Here is a 19,953-nt window from a genome sequence, read left to right as displayed (position 1 = left end):
AAGTGACTAGCAAGGAAAGATTTACCTCAGAATCCTTCTTTTTCTTCCACTTGTGGCTAGATTTCGGCTTCACTCAAATAGGGGAGCAGTCTGTGCATCATGAAAAAATAGCTATATAACAAAGAAATTTTGAAAAATGTTACAGGAACTGGGAGAAATGGGCCTGAGGGAGCTTGTGGTGAACTTAGAGTGAGTGGAGCAAATACCTTAGGAGAGGCAAATGTATTGGGTTAAAGGTTCCATTCATGTCTGATATTCAATTCCTAGTAATGTGTGGACCCGGCCTTCACAGTACCAGGATAGGGTCTGAAGTCTGTAATGGTGGACTTCAGTAATTGAAGTAGAGATGCTAAAATGGTCTTTTTATGGTGCTGAGGAAGAAGCTGGGAGGGTCAGAGGTGTGGGAATATTAGAATGGGTTTATTAGGCAATGTTAGTGAACTGTTTACTAGATTGTGTGCTCTGGAAAGGCCCTGGGAATGCCCCATCCATGTGAGCAATAAGGAGTGCATCGGGGGCAGGTGGAAGAGGCTGTGTAGAAGCATTGACATGTTTGGGAAGTTTGCTGAGAAAGCTCCTCTGAGATCTGTACATTCCTGTGGGTCTGGGATGACTATTAACAGCAAGCTTGCTAGGCTTCTAAAGTGTGGAGCAATGTGCGTGTAGATACAATAGTGGTCAATGGGGCCACAGTGGCAGGCAGATAAATCTTGTTCTGAAAGTCAGCTACGTGGATCGCTGAACAGGGGTGATATGGATTATGTGATCAGAAACTGCAATGGAATTTCACAGGCCCTTGCAAAGTCTCTGCTCTGAGTTGACTCACAGACTGTGATGGCTTCATGGTTGTCAACTTGACTACGTCTGAATTAACTAAAACCCAAGCTGCTAGGTACAACTGTGAGGAGTTTTTCTTGATTGGATCATCTTGGTTGGAAGACACACTTCAGACACTCCTTCTGGTGCCGGCCTATGTAAAGGACTTGGAAGAAGGAAGCGTGCTCACCTTGCCTATTTGCCCTCACTCTCCCTGGCGAGTCCATTCATTCACTGGTATCAGAGCCTACTTCTGGATTCTGACATCCACTGAAGACCAACTGAGATACCCAGCCTCATGGGGAACAACTCCTGGATTCTTGGACTTTCTCCAGGAGACTATCATTGTTAGAATAGTTGGATTACAGCCTATAAGCCACTCTAATACATCCCAGATATATATTCATTATCTATTATTATATATCACATAATTGAATTTATATTCATTCTATCAGTTATGCTTCTCTAGGGAACCCTGACTAATACAGGACTCAAGGAGCAATAATTGTGGATAAGAACAAATATTGTTGCACTAAGTCATTGCACCTTCACTATTGGTCCTATGGGTGGTCCCCTAATCATCCCCAGACAGACTTTCACCAGAGTAATGTGCAACGGGGAGAGGGAACTACTCAGTCTTTTCCATGACCATTGGGTTAAGAACTAGGTTGATACTGACACCAGCGAAGTAGAAGGACATCCTGTTCTCCAGCTAGACCGAGGAGTTAGGTGGGGGTGAGTGAGTCCCTGGATCAGACTGGCTTGTCCTTCATACAGTACACATGGATCCACTTTCCTAGGCTTGCAAGTGATTGAGATAGCTACTCTGGGCAGGTGGCAGATGCTTCACATTAGTAGGAGGACAATGTGGACATCTCTCATCCCCAAATTAAAGCATCTCAGGAGAAATATCAATGGCTGTGGGCAGTACTAAAGACGTAAAGAGAACCAAGGTGTAGCTCAGCATTTTCCTAGGAAGCATTAGGGTTTGTCCGCAGCACCACAAAATTTATATATATGCATAAATATATTAATAAATGTGAAATGAACACACCCACACAGTAATTTTAAAATGTATAGGTAATGGTTCTCATCATTTTCCATTCCATTCATGTCTTTGGACCATGTGAAAATGGATGGACCATTGTGGATGACAGTTAATTTTTTTTTCCGAGACAAGGTTTCTCTGTGTAGTTTTGGTGCCTGTCCTGGAACTCACTCTGTAGTCCAGGTTAGCTTTGCACTCACAGAGATTTGCCTGGCTCTGCCTCCTGAGTGCTGGGTTTAAAGGCATATGCCACCACCTCCCGATGACAATTAATTCTTAAAAGTGCTGTCCAAGTTGAACTAGGTGTTCACTGTGGTATTTAAAACATCCTCTAGCTCTTGGTATATAGCTCTTTCATCAGAGAAGTTGTGTCCCTTTTCATCATCACCAGTTAAGAAGATAAAGACCAAAGAAAGAAGGAAAGAAAGAAAGAAAGAAAGAAAGAAAGAAAGAAAGAAAGAAAGGAAGAGATATATAGATAGATGATAGATATATGTGATAGATGATAGATGATAGAGATAGACAGACAGACAGACAGATGATAGATAGATAGATAGATAGATAGATAGATAGATAGATAGATGATAGATAGATAGATAGATAATAGATAGATGAGATAGATAGATAGATAGATAGATAGATAGATAGATAGATAGATAGATAGATTAGATAGATTAGATAGATTAGATAGATGATAGAGAGACTAAAACCAGAGCTGTATTAACTCCAGCCATCTGACACACATGGATGTCTTGACAGTCCATGGTACAGAGCCTGCTGGTCCACAATGGGCCACCTTGCTATTAATAACGACACTTGGTGAGCAGTGACGGTCATCTAAGGTTTGCTGTGATGTTTCCTGTGGGACAATGGACAGGCTGAAGTACACTGACATTAGGGAGGGACACTGCATTTGGTGGACAGCAAGTAAGCAGCTTGGATGTTGGCAGTGGTGTCCTCTGGTCACTGTGGGTCTGGGAAGGCTGCTAAGTCTCAGCAGCAGGTCTACATTGTACAGCATGTGTCCGGTGACACTCGAGGACTTGGATGTAGCAGACTGGATGCTACTGAAGATTCTGAGGTACAGTTGGGGCGGGGCAGAGCTATTTATAGCATCAGTAAAGTTCTCATAGGAATGGCCAGGTTTCTTCTTATTCCAATCTATCTTTAGTTCCTTCATTGCAGAATTCACTATCTCACCTCCCCACCCTCACCAGAACCCACCATCTCTCTCCCCTCCCGACCCTCACCAGAACCCACCACCTCACCTCCCCACCATCACCAGAACCCACCACCTCACCTCCCCACCCTCACCAGAACCCACCACCTCACCTCCTTACCATCACCAGAACCCACCACCTCACCTCACCACCTCCCTGCCCCTACCATACCCCACCATTGAGGCTCCGCCTCCAATTATTAATACTGAGTTTGCTTGCTTTTGTCCTTCCTTCCTTCCTTCCTTCCTTCCTTCCTTCCTTCCTTCCTTCCTTCCTTCCTTCTTTCCTTCCCTCCCTCTCTCTCTCCCTTCCTCCCTCCCTCCCTCCCTCCCTCCCTTCCTCCCTCCCTTCCTTTCCTGTCTAACTAAACATGGGCTGGCCTCAGTATCACTGTGTAGCCTACAGTGAGTGGTCTTATACTCATGATCCTCCTGCCTCAGCCCAGGGACTGAGATTACAGGCTTGGTCACCATACCCAGCCTTGGTCTATCTTTTGGGCAAAGCCATCAATGGACTATAAACTTAGTCCTTGTCCACAGGACAAGTCCAAGTCTCTGGGGAGGCCCAGTAGAGCTGGTGTCTCTGATCTGGTTCTGAAGACTGTTGGGTCCCCCAAACCCCTCAAATAGCAAAGCCACTGACAATGTCCTAAATGACAGGTAAACAGGCTTGCTACTTAAAGTCAACATTCCTCAGAGACCTTGGAAAGTGGGCTTCTGTTTGTCAAGAAAAAACATTACTTCCCTTATCTGCTCCCACCCCAACTACTGGAAAGGACAAACAGACCTCCCACAGATCAAAGCTCACCCCAGCCACCTCATCGATCTCCCACCACAACATAGGCCCCTACCACTGGCAAGGCCCTGCAGGTTTGCTTCTCTGCCTACGGCCTTGGCGTTTGGATAACTTTCCTTTTCCACCAGCAGGGCAGCCTAGTTTGGTTTCCCTGCACCCTCGCTGACACAGACCAGGGGACCGTTTCACAGCTAGTGTGGATTGGACAGTCTGACAAGTGGAGGAAGCAATACAAGGCATGGAGCATTCTGGACCGTCATCCAAAAACATCAGAAATGTTGTTGCTGAGAGGGAGTCCTCATGCCCTTGGATGCTTTCAGGCAAGAGGATAGTCAAACCTCATGCAGTCAGGAGATCCAAGGAGAGCTTTCCGAACAGACTATGAGCTGCCTCAAACCAGAACTCTACTGGCCACAGCTGCCTTTTCTGGTACTGATGATTATATAGTGAAAGCAGATGCTGATCTCATGGAAGGGAGCCAACCAGAAGCTGCTAGTGAGTTCACAGTGCCAGTCAATGGGGATAGCTAGGCCAGTCGACACAGCATCGTGGGAACTCCATCTAATCTTGTTGAGGATGGGTACCCAGGGGATGGAGTCACAGAGCACCTGTGACTTTTTAATAAAAAAATCCCAGAGCCAGCATCAGGATGAAAGCTGAAAGATCAGAGAAGCAGAACAGACAGCCATTAGTTCTTAACTCTATGAAATCCTCAGCCTAAAGAGAGTGAGTTCCTGTTTCCTCACACCTTATATACCTTTCTCTGCCCTGCCATATTACTTCCTGGGATTAAAGGTGTGTGTGCTTCCCAAGCAAAGGCATGAGATCTCAAGTGCCGGGATTAAAGGTGTGTGCCACCACTGCCTGGCTCTGTTTCTCTCTTACACTGGATCAATCTCATATAAGCCCAGTGTGGCCTTGAACTCACAGAGATCCACATGGATCTCAGCCTCCCGAGTGCTAGGATTAAAGGTGTGTGTCACCACTGTCTGGCCTCTATATTTAATCTAGTGGCTGGCTCTGTCCTCTGACCCTCAGGCAAATTAGGGCACACAATATATCACCACAGACTTTAGTTTTCACTTCTACTTCATATTATTAGTGTTATTACTAAGGTTGTTCCAGATAAGCTAAGTTCCATATCCTGACAGGCAGGGCTGAAGGAAGGGAATGTGGATTAGGTTTTGGGGTGTGCTGGCTCACTCCTTGCTCTCCTGGGCATCCGCCCAACCTGAGAAACCACATACAGAACCTCTGTCAAAGCCTGGGACAGGTGGAGGTGAGCGGCATTTCTTTAACATTTCAGTGGGACGCCTGTCAAATGTTCTCACAGCACAGAGAGCAGTCTGCACACCACCTCTTACTGTGGCCTTCCATGAACCGTTTATCCCACAAACACCAGCGCGTCTCTGGCATTTTCATTCCCAGCATGGTGATGGCATGCAGATGGTTTGGGGATTTCCTCTCCTAGCTGGTAGAGGATGGTAGGAGAGACACAGGCATTAGAATCTCACTGAAGTAACTGAGTCAGGCTGTGCTTATGGAAGCCACTTCAGAATGCTCTGCTCACTTGGTGATATTGAGCAGGCATGCCCCTTCCCTGGACAGAGAAGGAAACCACAGGTCTGTGACTTGCCTGGCAGGTATAGCCCCAGGGTCTAAGGTTTTTGCTAGGGGCTTAAAACACGGAGTCAGAAGAGGGCTGGGTGTCTGCCCTCGGGGACCTCAGTCAATAGTACATCCTGATGCTGGGATCACAAAGTGACTAGTTATCTGTCCTTAGAAATAAACAGAAGGGGATGCCCTGACTCCCCTACAAGGGGAACATGCTCTAAGAAGGACACCCTCCTCCTTCTCTTCCTCCTCCTCTTTTCTCCTCATTTTTCCCCTCAGGTGGCTGGAAGTCCACCAAGAGGCAGCAGTTGGAGCAGGATGTCATGGCTGGAGAACCACTCACCCAAACGCAGTCCTTGGCTCCTGCTGTCCTTCCTGTTCCTAGTCCATCATGCTGCTGCTGCTGGGGACATGGGGTCCTTTTCTTCTGTCATGAAGAAAGTTTATTTGCTTATGCCTAATGCTCTATTTCTTTCTTTTTTTTCATACCAAACATAGTTCCCTCTCCCCGCCTCCTCCTGCGCCCCCCTCCCCTTCAACCCCCCCCTCCATACATTTCTCAGAGATGATAAGGAGTCAACAAAGTCTGACATACCAAGGCTGAGCAAGGTATCAAGGTGGGTACTTCGGAGGTAGAGACAAAGCCGGTAAAGGATGTAGGGAGAAAGGTGGGCTATGGTAACAAGGAATCTGAGACACCACAGTGACGGCCTTCCTTCTGACAAGGCATGAGGACCCCGTAACAAGTCAGTTTCAGGGTGGCCCCTTATCAAAGTCATTCCTAGGTCATCCTGATGATATCTCTCAGCCCCTTTGAGATGGGGAAGGGAACCAGGCATGAGGACTACTCTGGGCAAGTGCCACTTTAAAGAACTTCATAAAAACACATTTTCTTTTTCTGGGCCTCAGAATACTTTAGAAGGTATTCATCAGAGGCCAAGGTCAATGTACCCTTGTTTAAAATGTCTAATTCACAACTCACTCCTGGTAATCACTCGTCCAAAAAGGGGTTTTCTTTGAAGCTTAAACATAAAAGTCTCTTCATTAAGTGTTTGATTGTGCCCCAAAGCAGCATGTCTCTGAGTTCTGAGGTCTCGGGAGCAGCGTAACTCCTTCTCACCCCACGGTGTGCCAAGCCGTTCCAAAGGCACTCGAGCGGCGTCACTCACTCTTTTAATGTAGTGGTTTTTGTCTGCCAGGTGGCAATCATTTCAATTTAATAAATATCTTTTTTCTTCTTTTCCTGGAATGTGCAGAAATTAAACAGGGAAACCTGCAAAAAGGCTCACTCTCATTTCTCCAGTATAGACATTTCAACTATCTCAAGGGGAAACTTTGTCAGACATTGAATTTAAAGAAAAATCATCATGTTTTAATTTGTTGTAGGTGTGTGTATGTGTGTGTGTGTGTGCGTGTGTGCGTGTGTGTGTGTGTGTGTGTGTGTATGCACACCATGGCATGCACACATGGCATGCGTGAGTGTGGAGATCAGAGGACAGCTTGCCGGAGCGGGTTCTCTCTTCCCATCATGGAGGTTCTAGGAGTGGACTCAGGTCATCTGCTGCGTCATCTCCCTGGCCCCAAATTATATTTTAAGTAAGAAAAAAGGACATGGTGATTGAGGCAGGGTGGCCTTGGAGGCTGGGTGCAAAGTGCACAGTAGGCTGGCTCTTCCCACAAGGCCACCCTGGGGGGTACAGCCAGGAGCAATGCTGCTAGAGGGCGCTGAGCTCTTCAGCTTTTAGAGCAGGCTTTGAATGTTGTGCTGTCACGAAACTCCTGATGTCAGAGGAGTTTGAGGCCAGCCTGGTCTACAGAGCGAGATCCAGGTAAGGTGCAAAGCTACACAGAGAAACCCTGTCTTGAAAAAGAAAGAAAGAAAGAAAGAAAGAAAGAAAGAAAGAAAGAAAGAAAGAAAGAAAGAAAGAAAGAAAGAAAGAAAGAAGTGAACAATTGCTCTCGTCCCCAGTCACACAGTCTGTTGGGAGCTCTGAAGTCTCTTGGGAGCTCTGAAGTCTCTTGGGAGCTCTGAAGTCTCTTGGGAGCTCTGCAACCTGCAAAGCCCTGTCAGCATGAAGTGGCAATGATGGTCCCCTTTCCAAGCATTTCTAAACCAAGTGACATGCTGATTCTCTAATTTGGGCCTAATAAAATCACACGTGAAATCAACCCCCCATGACGGTGACTTTAGTGACCCTTGTGTTGCACCTAGTTACACTCTTCTTGTTCACTCACCATTGGTGCCTGTATGAGGTCTAGTCTTTCTCCTTCCCTCTATCCCTTCCTTTTCTTTCCTCTGAAGTATGACACTATTCCTAGGGAGATTCAAAAAGCATCTATTCACCCTAGATAGGGAACTTACAACAGACAAAGTAATGATACCACTGAAGTCCAAGTTGGTGAACCAATGAATTTGTTCGGTGTTCCAGGAGTATGGGTGGGAGGTCACTTACAAAAGCAGAAATGGCTACAAGGCAGCTGAATCACCAAAAGCCACACCAGGATAGGTGATGGCTCAGGAAAGCTGTAACCCTGGAACTCTTCACAACTTGCAGGTAGCTCTGCTGGATTCAGTCTCCTCAGCTGCCCTTACTTCTTTGGGGGCAAAAGGGCCTTGTGCATCTAGTCAGTTTCAGGAACTTCCTGAGACTTATGAGTTGTTTATTTCCCAAGTTCTAACAACCCTCTGTTTAGCACTTCCTGAGTCCATGGATGGGATGCTTCAACTCAGAGGAAATTGCTATCCAACACCCATTCTTCCTCTGGCTCTCCTTCCATTCTTTCTTTTCTTCCTCATTCTCTTTCCTTTCCTTCCCCTCTTCCCCTTTCCTCCCTCCTTCTCTTCTTCCTCCCTCCCTCCTCCTTTCCTTCCTCTCCCTTTCCCTCTCTCCTTCCCTATATCCTTCCTTCTCCCCTTCCTTTCCTCTTTCCTTTCCTTCCTTTAATGGTATTTGTTCATATTCTTTTGACTAGATGTGCAGTTCCTAAATGCTGAGGTCATTCCTCTGCACCCATTGGATACCTGTTGGATTTTACTGCTCAGAACCCACAGAACTTGCTGTTGTGAGAGACACAGAAACAGGGCACAGCTCCTTGCTTTATGAAGTTTGAAGTCCTTATTTTCAAGATAGGAGACAAAAGGAGATTTATTACCCCAACCTATCAAGAGCTGTTTCCAGTCTCCCTTAGAGAGCACAGGGAATTCTGGTGCTGCTGGTGAAGGTTCATGCCCAGCTTTCTGGGGGAAGACTTCATAGAACACATTAAAAGCATGTTACAAATGTCCACTCAACAGCTTCACACACAGGAGCATCACCTTCGAAAGCAACCAGAAATGTGCTCAAAGGTCAAGTGCAATGACATTAGAGTTGGGGTTTGTAATGTTAAAACAAACAAAGAAACAGACAGACAGATAGAAACAGCACGTTCTTAGACTAGCATCTACTAGAAAAATAAAAATCATATTTTAAGCAAGTTCTCCCTGACACAGAAGCCTGGCTAGGCAAACTCACAGACCCAGCAGAACACAGGCAATCCACTCCACTCCGAACACACAGAAGTGAGTTCAGGCCATTACATTTATTCCTTGACTTCCCCAACAATGATTGCTAATTTATTTATTTGTGCAACATGGGAGCTGAACCCGGGGGCCTCGTGCACGCAAGGTAAGTGCTCTGTGGTTGAGCCACTTCCCAAGCCCTGAGTAAGCTTTAAACTTTGACATTAATTTTTCAGGTTAACACCCAGAGCCATAGATTTCACCGTGGCACTTTCATAGAAATGTGGCATTGTGCTTTGCTCTGACTTATCCTCCTCCGTATTTCCTTTAAATGCTGAAACACAAACCTGCGGGGGCACATCTGAGAGGCAGAGCACATCCTTTGAGCTTAGCATGGGCAAGGCTTTAGATCTGACCTCCAGCACTAATACAGAAATAAATAAATAAATAAATAAATAAATAAATCTTTTTTTTTTCTTCTTCTTTTTTTTTTTTGTAAAAAGGAAAGTCACTAAGGCACACACAGAAAGGACCAGGGCTGAAAATAAGCCAGAGCCCTCCCATGCACCCCAGTGTTCCCCAGTGTGGGAAGCAGAGGCATTTTATAAGTTAGAATCTGGATGTACTGACCAGTAAGCATGCAAGTAACTGTGGCCAAAGGCAGAGAATGACCTCTCCTTGGAGCCCAGATGGAGTGCTTTCAAAATGACATCTGTTGACTATTGAACAATCATTGGATTGCTTAGAGACTGTTCATTAAGAAAAGGAAATAGACTAGCATAATCCAAAGACTTCAAATCACACACTCAAAGTCAGAGAGGGTCAGAAGTCACAGATAGAAAAACAAGGCTCCGGAGGGACCACCACTTCCCCGAGGCCCAGGAATAGGCTGGCATCATAGGCTGGATACGGCTCTCATCTGCTGAAGCCCTTGTCTCCAGGTCCTCAAAACATGACCTTATTTGGAAAGTGTCCCTGTAGATGTAATGAGCTAAGCTGAGGTCATTAGGATGGGCTTAATCCAAGTGACTGGCTGGGTGTGACTGGTTTCCTTCTAAAAAGGGAATGTTGGGACACAGATGTGCACACAGGGAACATGCCATACAAACAAGAAGGCAGAGATGGGGAGATATGCTTATGAGCCCCAAATGGCCACAGCCACCAGAAGCTGGGCGAAAGCATGGAGTTAGTGCTCTATTCGCTACCCTCGAGGAATCAGGACTGTGAAACAGTGAGTGTTTGCTGGCTGAGCCTGGCTTTGTGTGCACCAGCCAGGGTACATGAGTGCCAGCTAGATCTGGAAGCACGTGAGCCAGCTCTAGGCCAAGCATCCCCAGTCTGCGCATCCAGCGGTGCCCAGGAAACGTCTGGGAGAATGAACCCATGGGCCTCTGGATCATGTCTCCGTGATCTTCACATTTGGAGAAGAACTGAGCTCCCAGGAGAGTTGTGTTGGATGCTTGGACTGGCGGGGAAGGGCCTTGCTTCTCTAGGCTACGCAGAGTGGAGGTGGGTCCTGAGCGTCCTGACTTAGTTATGGGCAGAACGTGGGGCTCCACACTGTGGGATTCAAAGACCCATGTTATTCAGGGTGGTGATGCAGCCTGTTAACTCCAGCATTCAGGAGACTGAGACCAGAAGACTGAATTCAAGCTCAGCCCGTGTTATACCAAGAGATTTTTATCTGAAAAAGTCAAAATGACCCGCTGCACTCCAGTGCCCGACATGGACAGTTTTTATTGAAGAGTAGATGGCAGGTTTGGGGCCAGCACATTGAGCCCAAGCACTTGGCCTGTCTTCCTGCATTCCTCCTCCAGGCCCAGAGGTCTGAGGCAGGAACGTTGGGTCCTGAACTTTTAACTCACTCCAGATGGTGTGTTGAGTCTGCTTAGGACAACACACACCGAGAGAAGATGCTGCGGGGCTTGGTAAAGCGTCCCTTCTCTGCGTGAGAAAAGACACAGTCCCAGAATATGCAGCAGCCATACAGCCATAGAGACTTTCACCTCCCACAGAGAGGGAGAAAAATCCAAACCGGTGGGGGGGTGGGCACCATCAATAGGACACTCTCCCACCCACAGCCAACCTGTGACAAGCTGTTCAGTGTTCACAGTTACCTTCTAAGCAACTGCAGCCTCAGGTCAGGACTGTTGATTTGATTCAGTCAGAACTGAAGGGCACAGCGATGCCAATGCTTTGAGGATAAACCCAGTCAAGAAAAAGCAGGAACTTCGCACTCCATGTCTTTAGGGCGAAGTCCCAGGAGGTAGGGGTGGGTGCTGAGCCACCGCTCTGTGCTGTTTGAATTCTGGGCTCTGTCCCAATATGACCTGGTTCTCGCCCACCAGCTATCTCTCACCGGGGAGGACTTTCTCCACAGATGGGACCCCCTACCCTCAGCCTAAACTTGGGGTCACCTGGATGACTGCCTCTCAGTGCTCGGCAGGACTCCCAGCTGCTTCAGAAGCCCCTGAACCTTTGAAAGGGAGCACTTCCACTGAGAGGCTTTAAATGCAAACAAAAGAGTCTCCTAGAAGTCACCGCCTGCAGCTGTTTGGGGGAAAAAAAAAAGAGAAAGAATGAAAAAAAAAAAAACTTAAAGCCCTAAATACATTTTGTACATACTTTGTGGTTTTATAGTCACTTTAATCTTTTTCTTTCCCCCAAAGATTCGAGCCCTGGCTGGGCCAACACACAGTTGTACTTCTAAGCAAGACACTTGTAAACCTGGCTCTGGACCTCATCCACCGCAGCTCCGTGACACCTCCCAGGCCAAAGGGAAACATGATAGATTGAACGGGATCCAAGGAAGCACTGGTGTGCTTTGTGTCAAAGGGTTGCTTTGTTGAAGTCCTGCGGCTCTCAGTCGGGCCAGCTGGAGCTGGGTATTCCCCACGTCTCCACGTTCCAGTTGATACAATTTGTTCTGAGGGTCCTGCGGACTGTGTCCTGCCATCCGGCTTTTTTGCCTGCAGGGGCTGCACGGTCCCGGGGGTGGGGGTGGGGGTGGGGTTGGGCTGGCTGCTGAAAGCAGTGACTGCAAGGCTGGGAAAGGACCCAGAGGAGCATCCTGCAGCACCTCGAAGCTCTGCAGGATTTCCCAAGCCAAGCAGACAGTTCTGGGGTTGGCTCTTCCCCTGCCTAAGAACTCCGCATGCAACCCTTCAGCTTCTAATGGACTGTTTCTAATTCTGTTGTTCGTAGTTTGTTCCTGGTCTGATTCTTGGTTCTAGTTCAAGAGCACCTGGAAGTCTGGGCAGGTGCCCTCTGGATTCCGATCCACTGCGTTGGCCCTCATTGCTTGAAACCAATGAAAAGGACCTTCTGAGGGGGAGAGGCATTGTAGCTGCAAGGGGGTAGACCTGTAAACCAGGAGGTGCTGGTACATGAGGGTGGGGACCACAACACAGTGACCTGGGAAAAGAGGGAGGGCCAAAGAACCAGGACAGACTGGGTCCCCATTATATGTCCCTCAAGGGATCCGAGTCCCTGGTGAAAGGTACCTTCTCTGCAGTTCTCTTCCTGTCCACTGGTGACATCAGAGCTCCATGTCAGGCTGGTGTGTCCCACCATTCATGCGACCAGGAGAAAGCAGGCCTCACAGCTGGATTTTGCCAGACTACATGATATTGTGACGGTGCAAGGCCGTGGAGGGCCACAGGCATTCTAACAGCCTGGTTTTGTCTTACTTGCATTTGTTTTCTCAGAGCTAGAGATGGAACTGAGCCCCCCCCCCCCCCCGCCGCCCCCGCCCCCACCCCCCCCTCCCCCGCCCTGCATGCAGCACTCACACACCGCTGTTGAAGCCCCGTCACTGCTTTTTAAATGTAAAGCTTTATTGAAATGGAATTGACACACACGGACACGACACTGCACATACTTGTATGTACCACTTGACAAGCTTGCACCCATGCAGACCTGGAAGCATCCCCATAGTCACGGCAATAAGCACCCATCACGGCCATAGTCACCTGTGCCTTTCCTTATTTTCATAAAGCTCTGTACCATACACTTAAAATATACATGGTGTTTTACTACACATACAATGAAATTATTTCTACCGCCAAGCCTGTGTTCAGAGCAGTCACCTCACATAGCACCTGAACGTGCACATATGTAAAGAGCCCCAGAGATCTACTCTCAAGAAAAAAAACGATTCTAATATACAGCTCGGTATAATTAACTATAGCCCTTACAGCTTCTGTGCTGGTCTGAGCTCCTGTATATTGTTCAGGATTTTAATGGTTTTTATAACATGAACACTTAACATGAGATTTAACATGACGAGTTTTGTTCACCACACACTGAATGCAGGAACGGTGCCATACAGCAGACCGCTAGAACTCACTCACTCTGTACATGTTGTGTACATGTGTGTAGTGCATGTGTGTGTTCATATGTGGGTGGGGTACGTGTGTCAGGACGAATGTGGCCATCAGAAGCTGTCGTCAGGTGTCTGCCTTGACTGTACCGAGGCAGGGTCTCTCACTGGAACCCACAGGTCACTCATTAGTCCAGCCAGCCAGTTTACATCAGGGATTTCCTCTCTGCCTCCCAGAGTGCTGGGATTTCTGGTGGGCTGCCACAGGTACCAAGTGTTTACGTGGGATCCAAACTCGGGGTCTCAGGCTCATGCAGCAAACATTTTACCCAGCTCCAATCCTGCACGTTTTATGGTCTGATAAATAGATGTCTTTTCCCATTTAGCAAGGTAATTTGAAATTTCCTTATAAACCAGTTCATCTAAGTAAAAGTCGAGTCAATATAACGATAATAGATTGAATATCTAACAAGATGCTGGTGATTATGGTTCTGAACAATCATAAAGATTATGAGAGTGTTCGAGGGGATCGGGACAAGGATGGTGGTAGTGAGTGAAGTCTGGCCCAAGTCCCCAAGGGAGAGGGTGCTGAGGCCGAGGCTGGGGTTACAGGACTGGGGACTCCCTGACTTCCCTGGGCCTCAGAGCTTGTCATGAGAACTGCAAGGTCACGGGCAGAGTGGCCAGCTGTCTTGAACCCTCATTCAAAGCCTCGAATCTGATTCATAACAGTTCTCGGGGTATGGGCAGCTGGCATCCGTCATGGGACCATATCAGCAATGTGAGGTGACTCAGTGCTGGTCCCGGTCCCTCGGTGTCAGTCAGTGTGGCAACTTGGTAGCTGGGTCACTCCCAACTGTAGCCCCTGGCTGCATGTGGATGTCCCGTGAAAAGAGAAACAGACCAGAAAGGAGAATGGCTGCTGCCAGGGCGGGGACACCAGCCCAGGGTTCAGACTCAGGGGCCGTTCACGTGCACAGGCAGCAGGACCGAGGAAAGACTGAGCGTCAGTAACGCACAGACACAGGGTGAGGTAGGGCGGTCCTCTGGGGCTCTCTTCACCTCTGGAGAAAATAAGACATGTCCAGGAGACTTGCAGTGATTTGCATGCGGCCTCAGGATAACATGCAGCCGGAGAGTGTCTGATGTTGTCAGGGCAGGCTGTGGACCCTCCACTGTTTCCCTCTCTTCAGCCAGAAAAATAAGAGCGATGATGTCTGCGGCAAAGTTGCTGTGCTTCAGATTTGGGGAGAATCCTTCAAGGAGCATAAGGAGGAGGCTCGTGGGACTCACTCAGATTAGGTCTTGGATGTGGAAGGAGTCACCAAGGCTGCACTCTGGCTCCACTGTGTCACAGTCTGGGATTGGGGGAGGGAGTGGTTCTGCTTTCTCCTTCCTTTGAGCCTGGCCTTTGAGAGCAAGTCTCTCAGGAACCTATGGAATGTGAACCCTGGCCAGCACTCACTGCCTGGAGAGTGTTTTCCAAACATGCTCCCAGGGAGTCCTGACCAGCCCCCAGGTCCCCTGCTGTCCCCTCCAGGACTGGCGGCTCTGAGAGGGCCAGAGCCCAGCAAGACTGCTGACCACCTCAGAGGGGTAAGGGAAGGACGCTGGGGTGCTGCACAGTTAGAACTCACTCCTGAGAACTTTCCTCATGGGGAGATAGGTATGTGTGAACTGCTCTGCATGGAACAAAGCTGGGAAGTGGGAACAGAGCCCCTGGCAGTCCCGTCACACTTGGTCCCCATGACACTTGTTAAATGGACAGATTGCACTGCCCCAAGGAGCTGATGCCACAGAAAGACTTGAACTTCTGGGGTAGGCCTGCATTTGAATTCTAACTTATTTATGCACCAGGGGAAACAACACCCCCCTCCATGATGCTCTCTTACTCAGAAGATCCTCCACAAAACTAAAGTCACCTTCCACTGCACACAGAAATGGGTGCCGCTGGGACATGATCTTTCGCTGTCACTCACACTCAGATGAAAGAACCATGGACTCTCCAGACTGGATGCTTCAAGTGCGATGCTAATTAGTCTTATTAAATAAAAACCCAGAGTCAGATATTAGGGTAAAAGCTGAAAGATCAGAGAAGCAGAGCAGCAGCCATTAGATAGAGACTTCTTACTTTTATGAATCCTCAGACCGAATGGGGCTGAGATCTTGTTTCCACCTGCCTTATATTCCTGTCTCTGCCTCCTTAGTGCTGGGATTAAAGGTGTGTGCCACCACTGCCTGGCCCTATGGTTAACTAGTGGCTAACTCCGCCCTCTGATCTCCAGCAAGCTTTATTTGTCAGAACACAAACAAAATATCATACAACAGATGTTCACAGTTTGCAGACTTTCTAGGATCTGGGGTCTGCGGGCAGAGGGAAGAGGTGGCACTCTCATGTGGACAGTTGCAGAAAGACCAGCTTCTTGCTGGGGCCTGGGAACACTGCCTGCAGCATCCTCATCTGCCTGTTTCCCACCTCAGGTGATTACCCTCACCTCACAGTCCAGGCAGTTTCTCCAACTCCTGATACCAGTGAGGATGGAGGCCTCAAGGAGGCCTGTGAGGCTGGAGGTGGGTGAGACAAAGAGGCCTGTGAGGATGGAGGTGGGTGAGGCAAAGAGGCCTGTGAGGATGGAGGTGGGTGAGGCAAAGAGGCCTGTGAGGATGGAGGTGGATGAGGCCTGGATGCATCAGCCAGCCCTCGCACTGCCCTGCAGATCCTGCCCTGAGAACTTGGGGTGGTAAGCAGACAAGAGGAAAAGGAGTTTATTTCTCAGAGGGAAGGGGAGCAGTAGAAAGCGGCTTCCAGTGTCCATGCTCAGAAAACAGGGACAAGAGCGTCTTTGGAAAATAACCTTAGGAAGAGATAAACTCCCAGTTAACACTTCAGGAATGACTGAAGAACCGTCACCTGTCCCCAGGAGAGCTGGTCCCCTGAGCTGAGCACAGATGTGGGGGGTCTGCAGTCTCCTCTCTGGACACTGGGGAACCAGTGTGTGCCAGGAGAGACCAAGGCGGGGACGGCAGATGTCTTGTCCATGCCACTCAAATGCTGAGCAAGTCTAAAGATGGTTCTGGAAGTGAGAAAGACTTTGGTAGATCAAGTTTGTCTTTGCCTGGCTGGGGGCTGGTTCAGCATGTGACCATGGGAAGTCACACACTTCTGCCACCAGAGAAGTGCAGCACAGACAAACACTGTCCTGAGGCGGAGGAGTGTACCGTCAGCACCAAGCTCAAAGCTCAGGGACAGGGACAGGGACCAGCCATGGGATGCTGGGTGAGTTAACCAGCCTGCTTACCTCACTCCTCTGTGAGGTAACGCGGCACTCAACCACCTTCCTTTCGGGTTACTACAAATCTAAAAAGAGACCATCTATCTAACGCCAGCGGCCTGCTGCCCATCAACAAGCCAGTTCAGGACACATAGCCGACTTCGAAGAACATTATATGGACACAGCACAATCACGCACCAGGAAACAAAGGGACATGTTCTGAGAAATGTGTTGTCAGTCGAGTGCATCCCACAAGCAACCTGGGGCTCCTCACAGACCCGGATGTCCTGGGTCCCTCATTTCATTGGTCTCTCCCTGCATAAAAGAGATGAGGCAAACACCCACTGTGTGACTTTTCCTGAGGAGATAGGAACGAACGCCAGCTCACCCCGGACGGGCCATTGACAGAAACTACATTATTAGCTTGGTTTGGTGGGGGTTACTTACAGTAGCAAGGGAGGGTTTATTTACAGAAGCGTGGGTGACTCAGAGACTGCCACGTCGTCGTTGAGCGTGATTGACAAATCATAAAATACGTCACCAGCATTCCCTGCTCCCAGGTTGCAGGAGCTCCACCAAAGAACGTTTCTTCAGTTCCTCTAGTTATTGCCTGCTGTCCATAGAACTTCGGGGAGAGGCCTGGGGAGTGCTGTAACTTTCTGGAAGTTTTAGGAACTTCCTCAGCCTTGCACATTCCCTTAGCTTGTGAGCATCTCTCCTTCCTCCAGGAGGGAGTGCTTTGATTTGGAAAGTCACATGACACTAGGTGTATGAGACCACTGCCCGTGCAGCCTGGCAGACCAGCAAATGTGTAAGAACAGAGCACTTTCAAATGGTGGTTGGACCAGGCATGGTGGAGCCTACCTACCCATCATGCCAGCATCTGGAGGGCTGAGACCAGATGATTATAAGTGCATGGCCAACCTAGGCTACATAGTAAAACCCTGTTCCAAACCACCACCACTACCACACCACCACCACCACCCCCTCCACCACCACCACCACCACCACCACCACCACCACCACCACCACCACCACCCACCACCCACCACCACCACCAAGAAGATAGAAGATACAGCATATACATAAACAGCCCAGTACTTTATTCGCTCCCACAAAACCCTATAGACTGCACACGGTTGTACACTATACTAGTATAACAGGGCTGGGAAGGAGTCGGGTCTGCCTGCCATCAGCGTCTCTAGGCTACATCCCTGGGCAGCAGGAACTTCTCTGCTCCCTCCTGTCCTACTGGACCACTGGTATGTGTGCAGGCTGCTGTAGGCCTAAAAGGTTACGTGGTCGCACTGCAGTTCATGGGTCTAAAATAGGCTCATTTTATTGTCCTCATATTAGTAGATAAATGTGACTACACCCATTTCACAGACGAGGAAACAGGGTAGATGGCTGACCTCCAGCTGACCTCAGAACAGTGCTCATTTCACAGCTCAGGTCTTTTCTTCCCTTTGCTTTCCTGTCAGTTAAACCCAGTCTCACCTGAAGGCCCTGTGTTCGAAGACACCTGGAAGCTTCCTTCTCCTGATACCCTTTGGACTCACTGCTCACAGGGCAAGGAACCATAGCCAGTACGGAGTGAGCCTTTAACTCTTGTTCTTTTCCTGGGTTTCACTGATGCCCTGAAATGTGTCCCACTGACCCAAGGTGCAATGCATTCCCCTGGGTGCACAGTCACTACAGAGATGGACTGGGAAGAAGAGTGCTCGGCAAAGCACCTGGGAGGCTGCCATGAGAATTCTTGGTTTGTTTTTTGTTGTTGTTGTTGTTTTCTTTTGTTGTTGTTGTTTTGTTCTTATATTTCTTATTACATTTGATTTACTTATTGCGTGTGTGTGTGTGTGTGTGTGTGTGTGTGTGTGTGTGTGTGTGTGTTGTGTGTATGTGTGTGCGTGTGCATGCGTGCACTTGCGGAGGTCAGAAGACAGCTTGCGGGAGTCAGTTCTCTCCTTCTACCATGTCGGTCCCATGGATCAAACGCAGGTGGTTAGGCTCGGTGACAAGCACCTTTTCCCTCTGAGCCACCTCGCTGGCTCCATTTGCTTGTTCCAGCAAGGCAAATCTTAATGATGGATTCCTCCTCTTCAAAGGTGCTGGCATCAAGATCACAGAACCAGAAGTCCAGTGATGCTCACAGAGAGGAGGTGGTATGCTGACATGTGTTTGGTAGACCAGAAAACTGGAAGCTGAATTGTGAAGGCACCCGCCAACCTCAACAAGAACGTCTCTGCTCCGAAAGAACATTCAGCAAACTCCCCAATAGGACTGCAGCAAAAGGAATGTAGGGGACGGAACAGAAAGGTGGGGGCGGCTGAAGAGGGGAATGAGAGGGCTCTCAGCTGCCTGTGAGACAGCCAAGCTGAGCAAGGAAGAGGAAGTCAGGGTGCTGGGCAAACACAAAGCCAGGCTCCACAGTCTCCAGCAAAGCCTCCCGCTGAGGTACAAGCAAGGCGCCACCACCCTTTCACATATTGCTACAGCTACCGCAACAGAGAAAACCTCGAATAAAGACAGTTCTAAAAGGCCTCCACCTGTGCCCAGAATGAGCCCAGCAGACGGCCCCATAGACAGGATAGATACTCGATACGGGGCAATGGAGAAAGCAGCACTACATCCTGGTAGCAGGGCTGGGTGTTAATTCCCTGGCAGCGGTAAGAAGGAGGATCTATGGTGAACTACAAGCTAGCCACGCAAAGGTGAAAATAAATAGTGTGGCTAAATTAATGGCTAGCATATCCAACCAAGGCTGGGGCTAGTGGTCCCTGCCAAGGTCAAGTGCTAACAGACCCAGCCAAGGCCAAGAGTTGATAAATCAAGACAAGGTCAAGAAGGAGTGAATGGGGGTGGCTATAACAGGTGACCTCTTCCCTAACTGGGGCGGGGGCAGTACTTGGACAGTGTGGGGCCATCTCTCTGGTTGGAAAAAAGGGGCATACACCGAGTGTGGGGCTTCCCATCAGCTTGGTCTACATGCACGCCGAGACATAGCCAATTTTAATAAAAATCACCTCCGTTTCCAACATAAGTAGTAAAAATAAATCCCGGGCAACCTCCCTCAGATTCGCTCCTGCACAAGGGCCTTGGTGCTGCTCTTGTCTTAACAATGCCTGCTTTTGCTTTGCCTGCTCTGGTACCCACAATCTTCACCATCACTGATGCAAGACAAAGAACTTGAGAGCCAGTCTCTCAGGCTGACTTTTGGTGACCACTGATTATCCAGTACCTTAGCCTTTGGGCCAAGCCATCTGGGCCGAGAAAGAGCCCTTGTCATCCTCAAAGATGTGAATCCCCACTCCCGAGGCCCTACAACTGCCCACGTTTCGGAGTGCAGGCGGTGGGTGGAGTTTCCCTGA

Source organism: Peromyscus maniculatus, chromosome 5, assembly GCF_049852395.1.
Source record: "Peromyscus maniculatus bairdii isolate BWxNUB_F1_BW_parent chromosome 5, HU_Pman_BW_mat_3.1, whole genome shotgun sequence".
Classification (NCBI taxonomy): Eukaryota; Metazoa; Chordata; class Mammalia; order Rodentia; family Cricetidae; genus Peromyscus; species Peromyscus maniculatus.
The sequence above is the reverse complement of the archived record's forward strand: the minus strand, read 5'-3'. Positions refer to the sequence as shown.